General features: G+C 48.8%; 1 non-coding gene and 2 pseudogenes across 1 annotated transcript; all 3 read left to right on the forward strand.

Moving 5' to 3' along the window:
• The first annotated feature begins 4,132 nt into the window (after positions 1-4,132).
• Positions 4,133-4,315, forward strand: LOC146994558 (U2 spliceosomal RNA). The gene has a single exon (XR_015044320.1). It is a non-coding gene; the product is annotated as a U2 spliceosomal RNA (small nuclear RNA).
• Positions 4,316-6,227: 1,912 nt separating this feature from the next.
• On the forward strand, positions 6,228-6,360 carry LOC146994559 (U2 spliceosomal RNA; annotated as a pseudogene).
• A 5,447-nt stretch (positions 6,361-11,807) lies between these two features.
• LOC118200776 (U2 spliceosomal RNA) lies at positions 11,808-12,010 on the forward strand (annotated as a pseudogene).
• Positions 12,011-13,612: the final 1,602 nt, after the last annotated feature.

A 13,612-nucleotide genomic window follows, 5' to 3' on the forward strand; every position in this document is an offset into this window, starting at 1 on the left:
GTGCTCGGGAGCCCGCTGTTACATCTGATGGCTTTGCTGCTTTTCCTGAAGCCGCTGTTCCTGATGCGCCCTGCTCTCCTTCCGGTTCTCCTCAGCCGTGCCCTGCTGAAGCTCCTCTTGTCACCTCCAGTACTACTGGCTCTTCCTTCGCTGCTGCTCCCTCTTCGGCTGTTCTTCACGCTCCTGTCCCTGCGACGACGACTCCCACCCCTGGAGGCCCTCGATGCTCTTCATGTGGTAAGGTGTGTCTCAGCAAAAGACATCTTCGCTTCCATCGTTACCTCCGACATCGTCGTTCATCTCTCTCTGCGTCTCCCGGTGCCGATGCTTTCGTCACTCCTGGTCCTTCGCCTTCCGGTTCTCCGACTCTTCCTGCATCGCCTTACAGTCCCAGTGCTCCTTCCAGCCCTCCTCCTGGCCCGCTGGGCCCCTCTTCGACTTGTCGGGTTGACAACACTCTTCACTTGGTTTTTCCTGTAAGTGACGTGTTCATGTGCACCGAGGCCAACTGCAGCCTCCTCTTCCGTTCCGGCTCCTGGTCTCGCATGAAGAAATCCCTTACCAGGCACATCCTGCAAGAACACCTCATACAGATCTCCTCGTGCATGAAGTGGTGTGGTCTCTGCAGCTCTGTTCTCGCCAACAGGGTTTTTCCCACTCCTGCTTTCGCACCACTCCTCCTGTTTCCTCTTTCGGCGCCTCCTTCCGTTGGAAATGCTCCGTGTGCCCTTTCTCCTGCCCTTCCAGGAAAGGTCTTTTCAATCACTCGGCTTTCCACCAACGTGCTTCACGGAACGCTGCTGCCAACAACATTCCTCTTCCATTGCCTGTTGCTCAGAGACGAAGACGACGTTGACCTGCGCCGCCAGACTCCTCGCCCACTGCTGCTGCTACAGTTCGCTCCCACGTTCCTGCTCCTGCTGTCGCTCCTTCGCCTCCTTCACCGACACACGCTGTGAATCCTACCGAGTCTCCGCTGGTCTCCACGCCTACTGCTTCACCTCTTCCGGATGTTCCTGCTTCCCCTTCAAGGTCCACTGCTTCTCCGTTGGATTCTTCCTCCTCTTCTCAGCCCTTCCTTCCGCTGTCGCCGTTGGACGTTCCGAGCAGTGCTGTTACCGATCCTCCGGTCCTTCCTGATGATGCTTCTGCGCTTGATGCCTCCACTCTGCCCTCTGACGAGTTGTTCCGCCTTCCTTCTGTTGACGATGTCTCCTCCGATCCTCCTCTTCTCCTGCACAGGGACTGTCTTCAGTGCTTTGCTTCCGGACCCACCGACGACTCTTCTTGGTGCTCCTTTGAGTCCTGTCTTCACCTGGTCATCCAGTCTGCCGCCGAGTATGCCAAGCTCCCTCCTCCGGGTCCTCCGCCTGCTGGTCCTCCACGTCCTGTTAACATCCTAAATCCGCGTGTCATCCAAGGTTTGTACCGAAGGAACCGCCGAAGGGCCATGCGTCTCCTCACTTCTGAATGCTCTCCTTCGTGTCCCATTCCTGCCGAAGACATCGCCGCGGAGTTCTCTGAAAGGCTCGCCTCGAGAGATGCAGACGTCTCCATCTTCACTTCCTGCCTCCCGGATCGTCCTCCCCTTGACCTGTCACAGTTTTCTCCCGCTGAGATCCAGGCCAAACTCAGGTCATGCGAAAATTCTGCTCCGGGTCCTGATCGTCTCTCCTACTCCCACTGGCGGGAGCTCGATCCTGAGTGCAGAATTCTTTGTGACATCTTTAACATCTGTCTGCGCTTCAAGCGGATTCCCTCGTCGTGGAAGTCTTCGAGGTCTTTCCTGATTTTCAAGCGAGGTGATCCTTCCATCCTTCACAACTGGCGACCGATCGCTCTCAGTTCTTCCATAGCACGTCTCTTCTCTGGCTGCCTCGCCAAACGTCTGACTGCATGGCTCTGCGACAATGATGTGCTCTGTTCCTCCCAATAGGGGTTCATGCCGCATGATGGTATCCTCGAACATCACTTCATTGTTCAGCAGCAACTTCAGCTCGCTCGCCGCCGGAAGTCTACATTGTGCCTCGCGTCCCTGGATATCGCCAATGCGTTTGGCTCCATTCCACATGTCGCCCTCTTCACTGCTATTCGCACGTCCGGAGTTGGTGAGGACTTTCTCTCCTTGGTTCAAGATCTCTACCGGGAGTCTTCTATCTGCTTTCTCTCCTCGGACGGTGTCTCTGGTCCCGTAAACATCTGTGCTGGCGTTCGTCAAGGTTGCCCTTTGAGCGGCCTGCTGTTCAATCTTGCCATCGATCCCGTGCTCCGGTCCATCGTTTCTCCTCCTGCTTCTCCACGCATCCTCGCCTTTGCCGATGATGTCCTGCTGTTGGCTCCTTCTCCTGATATTCTCCAACATGACTTGGACTCCATTTCTGACTCCTTCTCTCGTCTTGGTCTGCACTTGAATCCCAGCAAGTGTCACTCGCTTCACTTCTCCGCCGCTCGTCCTGCTGGATCCCGTTCCACTCTGTTTTGCATCAAAGGCTCCCCTCTCAAGGCTCTCGACGATGGCGAATCTTTCCGCTTCCTTCGGAAGCCCATCGGGTTTCACCTTCCTCCCTGCCGGGCTCAGTTGCGTGACATCCTTCTCCTCGCTGAAAAAATCATGGAGTCGAAGCTTGCTCCGTGGCAGCGTCTGGACGCCCTCAAGTGCTTCTTCTTTCCTTCTCTCCATTTCCATATGAGGACTGGACTGCTTAGCAAAGGAGACTGGAAAAAGATCGATGACTTCCTGCGGCCTGCCATCAAGAAGACACTCAACCTTCCTCCCGAGGCGTCCAATAATTACATCTATGGCTTGTCTGGTAAGGGTGCCCTCGGAATCCCTCTTTCCGCAGAAGATTCTGACATCGCTGCAGTGGATGGCGCCTTGAAGCTCCTTTGTTCCAAGGACTCCTACGTTCGTGGTCTTGGCTGGGAGGACCTTTGTACCTACGTCCATGCTCGCATTGGCGAGACGCCGTCTCATTCTCTTGTAGGTCTCTTCCTCTCGGCCTCCGATGATGCTCCCTTTGCTTCCTCCACGAACCCCATCTCCTCGATGTGGTCGGCCGCAAGGTCGGCTTCTAGACGTCTCAAGGTCTCCTGGTCCTTCGACGCGGACGGTTCACCCTCCATCACGTGTGGCTCCTTCACCATCTTTCCCAGCAAGAGGCATACCATTTTTCGTTCCTTCCGCACCCTGAAAAGGAGTGAGCGTCTTGATGACCTTATTCTCCTCCCCAACCAGGGTAAGGTGATGGAATGTGTTGCCGCCTCTCGCGCGAGCTCCCACTTCCTGAGCAATGGGTTGTTTACCAGGTTCGCTGAGTGGAGATTCGTGCATCGTGCTCGCCTCAACTTGGTTCCTCTCAACGCCGCCAAGCCTTGGGACCGCTCTCGTCGAGGATGCCGCCGCTGCTCGTCTACGGAAGAAACGCTTCCTCATGTGCTGAATCACTGCATGCGTTATTCTGCTGCATATCAGTCTCGACATAATGCAGTGGTGGACCGTGTGCACAAAGCTGCTGGCAATCGCTGGAACCTTCTCTCCGCCAATGAGGTTTTCCCGGGCACCAATCTTCGACCGGATCTCGTCCTCTGCAAAGACCGCTCCGCGATTGTAATTGACGTTACCATCTCCTTCGAGAACAGGCTGTCTGCTTTTTCTTCGGCACGAGAAGATAAAATCAAGAAGTACCGCCCGGTAGTCGACCTGCTGAAGCGAGATTTCGCTGATGTTCGTTCCTACGCGTTCATTGTTGGCTCTCTCGGCGCATGGGATAAAGAGAACGACAAACTGCTCCGAAGACTGTGCAGCAATAAATATGCCAACCTACTGAGGAAACTTGTTGTAAGCGAAACTATCCGCTACTCAAGAAATATCTACGTTGAACATCTCACTGGGATTCGACAGATGTAATAGATTCCATCCCCGCCTCTGTGGTCTTGACTTTAAAAGGACTTATCACCTACCGCTGGACTCTTGCCCTACCTCTTGCTATGTTGAGATGAATATTCCCGGTTTTATGTATATAGTTCTGTAAATATTTTTTGCATCCAATATTTTCCCTCAAGTAATGAAACTTAAATCGCACTGCGTGCGTTATTGGTATCTCATGCCATGGTTATACCAATATAATGTAAAATGGCAATAAGCATTAGCAATAAAAACCTTCTGTTCTTATCAGCTTAATATCTGATACGACGTCGACATGACGTCAAGATATTAAACTAATTTTTGCAGATAGGCTTGTGGTTAGGAATTTATTCCGCCCTCGCCACGGGTTGGCCTGCTATGGCACTACTTGCAGGATACGGCCCTCAATATATCCAAAAAGCAGAAACTTCACTCACCCACTGCATCCTCAGGAAAACGTCCTTTTAAAATGGCCCCTTCAAATTTCAGAAAACCGAAGGTCTGACAACATCATACCTTTGTACGAGTGTGCGGCGACCTGCCTTTTTTTAACTTGCTATTGCTCGGGCCCCTCGTTCTTTTCCTCGGAATGGGAACATTCTGGAGCCTCGGGTTTAACCCTCGTTCTTTTCAGTATCAAGTTCTGGTTTCTGTAAATACGAAGTTTTATTCGCATTTACAGAAATCCCGTAAAATCCACATTTTTTTCCCGTACTGTTAACAACTTACTCATTCTGTCTGACTGATTGAAGGAAGATCGGCCTCGAAATATCACTCAAATTTCATTTGCAGTAACATTTTTGTCTCATTTCATGTAAGTTTGAGAGAATTCCTATTCACATTTGCCAGATCTTTCCCACTACAGCGCGCGTATACACATTGCTTCCTTCAACACACGAGCCTATTTATTGTAAATAACTCTCAAAACGGTGTAAAATGTTTGTAGGCACACTGCAGCAACAAAGATTTTTCTGTCTGTTTCCTAATGCTTTGTTTTGATTCTCTGTATGATTTCTAAACGCCAGCTAATTGGAATGGTCTACAATTATTTTTAAGGATTGTTGTATTTATGCTTTTATTCATTCATTCATTTATTTTGTTGGCACATTAATATTAACAAACGGGAAAATGCCAATAGATGGCTGCACTATGCAGGAAGCAGTTTATTCTGAGTTTTGAGATGGCTTGCCCGCCACTAGTGTGGAAGTGTAGAATACAAAGTAATCATTAATTGTAAATTAAAAAGTACTGTTTTATTGTACATATTACAAATGAATTTGTAAAGTGTTTTTTGTAATTTTTCTGTTTGTTTAATTGTTTTAAGTTCGTAATATTTCACTCTGTGTTTTCAAGTGCAACGTTTGAACTGAAGAGAGAGAGAGAGAGAGTATCTCTGAGTTGGAAACCATGTGCTGGACTGTGCATGTCGAGTTTGTGTCAATCAAACTCTGGCATTATGTAATGCAGTTTTGGCTGATAAATTTTACTGTCTCAATATTTGTTTAATCACAAAAAATAATTTCTTCCCAAGCATGGGCATTCGATAACTCCAGGAATATTTATTTATTTATTTTTGGTTTTGCTATTTTTATTGCCTTTGTAATTACATATGTTTTATATTCACCTGCAGTGAAGAATGAGATTTTTCGGAGGAGGAACCTACTCCAGAGAAATGAACACTTTCATGAATATTTCATTGTCCTGTTTTCCCATCTGAAAAAAAATTGAGAAAATACGAGAATATTATGTTGCATGGTGCATAAGCTTATAAAAGCTGGAGGAAAACACCGGAATTCAGTTGTTTACTTACTGCTGTTATTGACTGTAGCGATTTCGCGTTGAGATCGGATTAACTTTTTCTACTTTGAATTTTGTTCCGGCCAACGTTTCCGTAAAACGTCCAATATACCTACTGTAAGTTATTGCGATATTGTAGAAATATCTCTGAGGATATTTCAGCATTGTGGTTCATTTGCTGTAGTAAGAATAAAATTTGCAATTGAATCTTGAATGAAATGAACTTTTGACGTCCTTGGCTTTTTAAAACTAGCCCCGCCCAAGGAGGAGGGGACTGACGCCTCCAGAATGGGAACATTAGAAAGGACCGCAAAATGATCCACTTGACTAGACAGAAATTGGTCATCCTTGTACACCTCTTTTTTTGTAACACAGGAGGAGGATGAAATAACGACATATCATAAAAAGCCCCCAAGCAGCACTCGCTAACCTGAGTCTTCTGCACCCCCTTCTCCCCTGCACGAATGCTCAGGACTTTTAAAATATGAAAAATTGAAAGTGAATTCATCACGCCACAGAATTCTGCATCGCTTCTCGGCCTTTTGGCTAAGATCAAAGTGTAGTATCTGTTCTTATCAGCTTAATCTGACGATTTATTTTGTTTGTTTGTTTTTATTTTTCAGATGTCCAGAAAATGCTGATGGAATAGATTACTCGTCTGGTGGACGGAGCTGAAAGCGGAGTCAAGGTGGATCCTATGTAAGTTTTGCTTTCTTTCTATCTCTCCTCTCTCCCATTGACGCTTGATGGTTCGAACACGTTCTTTACTTGCGTTCAATGGGGCCCCTTCACCTGTGAGCGTGCAGGTTGCCTGTGAGCGAGCAGGTTCTTTCCCGTCTCCACCACTGAATATACTGCTTGCGGTAGATTTCGGTGCTGGGCGGGGCCTAACTTTCTCTTCTCCTTTCTTACTGCTTCGGCTGTTTTACAGTCGTTTCTAGTGAGAAATGGTTTCTCTTCTATCTCATCTCTTCTCGCTTTTCACTTCAGAAATACTCCGTTTACGGTGTCTTTCCTGTTTTGATAAGCTCTGAAGTTTCCTTTCCGCTGCCTCACTCTTCCGGGTGGGCGTGGCTTCTACTTTTCTCTCTTTCTAATTTTCTTTCCTTTCCTTTTCCTCTTTCCCTTGTTGTCCTTCCTCTCTGTTTGCTCTTTCTCTCCTTGTTCTTTTCCTCGTTCTTATCTTCCTCTTTCTTTCTTTCTTTCTTTCTTTTTTTTTCTTTTCCTCGTTCTTATCTTCCTCTTTCTTTTTTTTTTAGGTCCACCAAAGCTCCAATTGAAGCTCCTCCCACTGCCTCACTTTGATCTTGCCACCGAGTTTTTTCGTGCATCTTGCTGCCTTCCGTTTTGGTTTTCTTTGCTGTTCTTACAGATGTCTCTCCAGCCTGCTGCTGACGCGTCCTCGACGCCTCGCCTGCCAGTGATGCCTCGCCCTCCTAGGATTCCCTCGCCGACTACGCCTGGTCTTCCACGGATGCCGCCGGCTCATTCTGGGCCCCATGCTGACGAATGTCAACCTCTGGATCTGCTCGTTGAGAGTCAAGGGTTCCTGCCTTCACCTCCATGTCTTCTCGCTTCAGTCGCCACGCCCACCCCGGCGTCTTCACTGCCATCTGCTCGCCGGCTCCATGTGGCCGCTTCTCCGGTTCCCTCTGGCCCTCCCTTGCTCAGAGGTGCTCCACTCTGCCAGATGCTTACAGTTCTTGGTGCAAGGACCTCTTCTACCTCTCGCATTTCCGGTGATGTCATCCGCTCCAGCCCTGGATCCTCTCCGCCTTCTGCCAGACTGTCTTCTGTGACTGCCGCTCCCGATCCTGTAGTGCCGCCTCCGGATGTCACTGCCGTCTCTGCTTCTGAATCTCCAGTGTGTCACCACACTCGTTCTCGTGCTGCTGCTGGACATTCATTCTTACCTCCGCCTTCCCTGATGCCTTCTTCCGTACATCCTGCTCAGGCTGCTTCCTCTCCTGTGTCGCCTTCTGCCGCCGGTGCTCGGGAGCCCGCTGTTACATCTGATGGCTTTGCTGCTTTTCCTGAAGCCGCTGTTCCTGATGCGCCCTGCTCTCCTTCCGGTTCTCCTCAGCCGTGCCCTGCTGAAGCTCCTCTTGTCACCTCCAGTACTACTGGCTCTTCCTTCGCTGCTGCTCCCTCTTCGGCTGTTCTTCACGCTCCTGTCCCTGCGACGACGACTCCCACCCCTGGAGGCCCTCGATGCTCTTCATGTGGTAAGGTGTGTCTCAGCAAAAGACATCTTCGCTTCCATCGTTACCTCCGACATCGTCGTTCATCTCTCTCTGCGTCTCCCGGTGCCGATGCTTTCGTCACTCCTGGTCCTTCGCCTTCCGGTTCTCCGACTCTTCCTGCATCGCCTTACAGTCCCAGTGCTCCTTCCGGCCCTCCTCCTGGCCCGCTGGGCCCCTCTTCGACTTGTCGGGTTGACAACACTCTTCACTTGGTTTTTCCTGTAAGTGACGTGTTCATGTGCACCGAGGCCAACTGCAGCCTCCTCTTCCGTTCCGGCTCCTGGTCTCGCATGAAGAAATCCCTTACCAGGCACATCCTGCAAGAACACCTCATACAGATCTCCTCGTGCATGAAGTGGTGTGGTCTCTGCAGCTCTGTTCTCGCCAACAGGGTTTTTCCCACTCCTGCTTTCGCACCACTCCTCCTGTTTCCTCTTTCGGCGCCTCCTTCCGTTGGAAATGCTCCGTGTGCCCTTTCTCCTGCCCTTCCAGGAAAGGTCTTTTCAATCACTCGGCTTTCCACCAACGTGCTTCACGGAACGCTGCTGCCAACAACATTCCTCTTCCATTGCCTGTTGCTCAGAGACGAAGACGACGTTGACCTGCGCCGCCAGACTCCTCGCCCACTGCTGCTGCTACAGTTCGCTCCCACGTTCCTGCTCCTGCTGTCGCTCCTTCGCCTCCTTCACCGACACACGCTGTGAATCCTACCGAGTCTCCGCTGGTCTCCACGCCTACTGCTTCACCTCTTCCGGATGTTCCTGCTTCCCCTTCAAGGTCCACTGCTTCTCCGTTGGATTCTTCCTCCTCTTCTCAGCCCTTCCTTCCGCTGTCGCCGTTGGACGTTCCGAGCAGTGCTGTTACCGATCCTCCGGTCCTTCCTGATGATGCTTCTGCGCTTGATGCCTCCACTCTGCCCTCTGACGAGTTGTTCCGCCTTCCTTCTGTTGACGATGTCTCCTCCGATCCTCCTCTTCTCCTGCACAGGGACTGTCTTCAGTGCTTTGCTTCCGGACCCACCGACGACTCTTCTTGGTGCTCCTTTGAGTCCTGTCTTCACCTGGTCATCCAGTCTGCCGCCGAGTATGCCAAGCTCCCTCCTCCGGGTCCTCCGCCTGCTGGTCCTCCACGTCCTGTTAACATCCTAAATCCGCGTGTCATCCAAGGTTTGTACCGAAGGAACCGCCGAAGGGCCATGCGTCTCCTCACTTCTGAATGCTCTCCTTCGTGTCCCATTCCTGCCGAAGACATCGCCGCGGAGTTCTCTGAAAGGCTCGCCTCGAGAGATGCAGACGTCTCCATCTTCACTTCCTGCCTCCCGGATCGTCCTCCCCTTGACCTGTCACAGTTTTCTCCCGCTGAGATCCAGGCCAAACTCAGGTCATGCGAAAATTCTGCTCCGGGTCCTGATCGTCTCTCCTACTCCCACTGGCGGGAGCTCGATCCTGAGTGCAGAATTCTTTGTGACATCTTTAACATCTGTCTGCGCTTCAAGCGGATTCCCTCGTCGTGGAAGTCTTCGAGGTCTTTCCTGATTTTCAAGCGAGGTGATCCTTCCATCCTTCACAACTGGCGACCGATCGCTCTCAGTTCTTCCATAGCACGTCTCTTCTCTGGCTGCCTCGCCAAACGTCTGACTGCATGGCTCTGCGACAATGATGTGCTCTGTTCCTCCCAATAGGGGTTCATGCCGCATGATGGTATCCTCGAACATCACTTCATCGTTCAGCAGCAACTTCAGCTCGCTCGCCGCCGGAAGTCTACATTGTGCCTCGCGTCCCTGGATATCGCCAATGCGTTTGGCTCCATTCCACATGTCGCCCTCTTCACTGCTATTCGCACGTCCGGAGTTGGTGAGGACTTTCTCTCCTTGGTTCAAGATCTCTACCGGGAGTCTTCTACCTGCTTTCTCTCCTCGGACGGTGTCTCTGGTCCCGTAAACATCTGTGCTGGCGTTCGTCAAGGTTGCCCTTTGAGCGGCCTGCTGTTCAATCTTGCCATGGATCCCGTGCTCCGGTCCATCGTTTCTCCTCCTGCTTCTCCACGCATCCTCGCCTTTGCCGATGATGTCCTGCTGTTGGCTCCTTCTTCTGATATTCTCCAACATGACTTGGACTCCATTTCTGACTCCTCCTCTCGTCTTGGTCTGCACTTGAATCCCAGCAAGTGTCACTCGCTTCACTTCTCCGCCGCTCGTCCTTCTGGATCCCGTTCCACTCTGTTTTGCATCAAAGGCTCCCCTCTCAAGGCTCTCGACGATGGCGAATTTTTCCGCTTCCTTCGGAAGCCCATCGGGTTTCACCTTCCTCCCTGCCGGGCTCAGTTGCGTGACTTCCTTCTGCTCGCTGAAAAGATCATGGAGTCGAAGCTTGCTCCGTGGCAGCGTCTGGACGCCCTCAAGTGCTTCTTCTTTCCTTCTCTCCATTTCCATATGAGGACTGGACTGCTTAGCAAGGGAGACTGGATCGAGAAAAGATCGATGACTTCCTGCGGCCTGCCATCAAGAAGACACTCAACCTTCCTCCCGAGGCGTCCAATAATTACATCTATGGCTTGTCTGGTAAGGGTGCCCTCGGAATCCTTCTTTCCGCAGAAGATTCTGACATCTCTGCAGTGGATGGCGCCTTCAAGCTCCTTTGTTCCAAGGACTCCTACGTTCGTGGTCTTGGCTGGGAGGAACTTTGTACCTACGTCCATGCTCGCATTGGAGAGACGCCGTCTCATTCTCTTGTAGGTCTCTTCCTCTCGGCCTCCGATGATGCTCCCTTTGCTTCCTCCACGAACCCCATCTCCTCGATGTGGTCGGCCGCAAGGTCGGCTTCTTGACGTCTCAAGGTCTCCTGCTCCTTCGACGCGGACGGTTCACCCTCCATTACGTGTGGCTCCTTCGCCATCTTTCCCAGCAAGAGGCATACCATTTTTCGTTCCTTCCGCACCCTGAAAAGGAGTGAGCGTCTTGATGACCTTATTCTGCTCCCCAACCAGGGTAAGGTGATGGAACGTGTTGCCGCCTCTCGCGCGAGCTCCACTTCCTGAGCAATGGGTTGTTTACCAGGTTCGCTGAGTGGAGATTCGTGCATCGTGCTCGCCTCAACTTGGTTCCTCTCAACGCCGCCAAGCCTTGGGACCGCTCTCGTCGAGGATGCCGCCGCTGCTCGTCTACGGAAGAAACGCTTCCTCATGTTCTGAATCACTGCATGCGTTATTCTGCTGCATATCAGTCTCGACATAATGCAGTGGTGGACCGTGTGCACAAAGCTGCTGGCAATCGCTGGAACCTTCTCTCCGCCAATCAGGTTTTCCCGGGCACCAATCTTCGACCGGATCTCGTCCTCTGCAAAGACCGCTCCGCGATTGTAATTGACGTTACCATCTCCTTCGAGAACAGGCTGTCTGCTTTTTCTTCGGCACGAGAAGATAAGATCAACAAGTACGGCCCCGTAGTCGACCTGCTGAAGCGAGATTTCGCTGATGTTCGTTCCTACGCGTTCATTGTTGGCTCTCTCGGCGCATGGGATAAAGAGAACGACAAACTGCTCCGAAGACTGTGCAGCAATAAATATGCCAACCTACTGAGGAAACTTGTTGTAAGCGAAACTATCCGCTACTCAAGAAATATCTACGTTGAACATCTCACTGGGATTCGCCAGATGTAATAGATTCCATCCCCGCCTCTGTGGTCTTGACTTTAAAAGGACTTATCACCTACCGCTGGACTCTTGCCCTACCTCTTGCTATGTTGAGATGAATATTCCCGGTTTTATGTATATAGTTCTGTAAATATTTTTTGCATCCAATATTTTCCCTCAAGTAATGAAACTTAAATCGCACTGCGTGCGTTATTGGTATCTCATGCCATGGTTATACCAATATAATGTAAAATGGCAATAAGCATTAGCAATAAAAAGTTTTTCTGTTCTTATCAGCTTAATATCTGATACGACGTCGACATGACGTCAAGATATTAAACTAATTTTTGCAGATAGGCTTGTGGTTAGGAATTTATTCCGCCCTCGCCACGGGTTGGCCTGCTATGGCACTACTTGCAGGATACGGCCCACAATATATCCAAGAAGCAGAAATTTCACTCACCCACTGCATCCTCAGGAAAACGTCCTTTTAAAATGGCCCCTTCAAATTTCAGAAAACCGAAGGTCTGACAACATCATACCTTTGTACGAGTGTGCGGCGACCTGCCTTTTTTTAACTTGCTATTGCTCGGGCCCCTCGTTCTTTTCCTCGGAATGGGAACATTCTGGAGCCTCGGGTTTAACCCTCGTTCTTTTCAGTGTCAAGTTCTGGTTTCTGTAAATACGAAGTTTTATTCGTATTTACAGAAATCCCGTAAAATCCACATTTTTTTCCCGTACTGTTAACAACTTACTCATTCTGTCTGACTGATTGAAGGAAGATCGGCCTCGAAATATCACTCAAATTTCATTTCCAGTAACATTTTTGTCTCATTTCATGTAAGTTTGAGAGAATTCCTATTCACATTTGCCAGATCTTTCCCACTACAGCGCGCGTATACACATTGCTTCCTTCAACACACGAGCCTTTTTATTCTAAATAACTCTCAAAAGGGTGTAAAATGTTTGTAGGCACACTGCAGCAACAAAGATTTTTCTGTCTGTTTCCTAATGCTTTGTTTTGATTCTCTGTATGATTTCTAAACGCCAGCTAATTGGAATGGTCTACAATTATTGTTAAGGATTGTTGTATTTATGTTTTTATTCATTCATTCATTTATTTTGTTGGCACATTAATATTAACAAACGGGAAAATGCCAATAGATGGCTGCACTATGCAGGAAGCAGTTTATTCTGAGTTTTGAGATGGCTTGCCCGCCGCTAGTGTGGAAGTGTAGAATACAAAGTAATCATTAATTGTAAACTAAAAAGTACTGTTTTATTGTACATATTACAAATTAATTTGTAAAGTGTTTTTTGTAATTTTTCTGTTTGTTTAATTGTTTTAAGTTCCTAATATTTCACTCTGTGTTTTCAAGTGCAACGTTTGAACTGAAGAGAGAGAGAGAGTATCTCTGAGTTGGAAACCATGTGCTGGACTGTGCATGTCGAGTTTGTGTCAATCAAACTCTGGCATTATGTAATGCAGTTTTGGCTGATAAATTTTACTGTCTCAATATTTGTTTAATCACAAAAAATAATTTCTTCCCAAGCATGGGCATTCGATAACTCCAGGAATATTTATTTATTTATTTTTGGTTTTGCTATTTTTATTGCCTTTGTAATTACATATGTTTTATATTCACCTGCAGTGAAGAATGAGATTTTTCGGAGGAGGAAGCTACTCCAGAGAAATGAACACTTTCATGAATATTTCATTGTCCTCTTTTCCCATCTGAAAAAAAATTGAGAAAATACGAGAATATTATGTTGCATGGTGCATAAGCTTATAAAAGCTGGAGGAAAACACCGGAATTCAGTTGTTTACTTACTGCTGTTATTGACTGTAGCGATTTCGCGTTGAGATCGGATTAACTTTTTCTACTTTGAATTTTGTTCCGGCCAACGTTTCCGTAAAACGTCCAATATAACTACTGTAAGTTATTGCGATATTGTAGAAATATCTCTGAGGATATTTCAGCATTGTGGTTCATTTGCTGTAGTAAGAATAAAATTTGCAATTGAATCTTGAATGAAAT

The sequence above is a fragment of the Stegodyphus dumicola genome, chromosome 11 (genome assembly GCF_044657685.1).
Source record: "Stegodyphus dumicola isolate Sdum_Otavi_A_Nest chromosome 11, ASM4465768v1".
Taxonomy (NCBI): Eukaryota; Metazoa; Arthropoda; class Arachnida; order Araneae; family Eresidae; genus Stegodyphus; species Stegodyphus dumicola.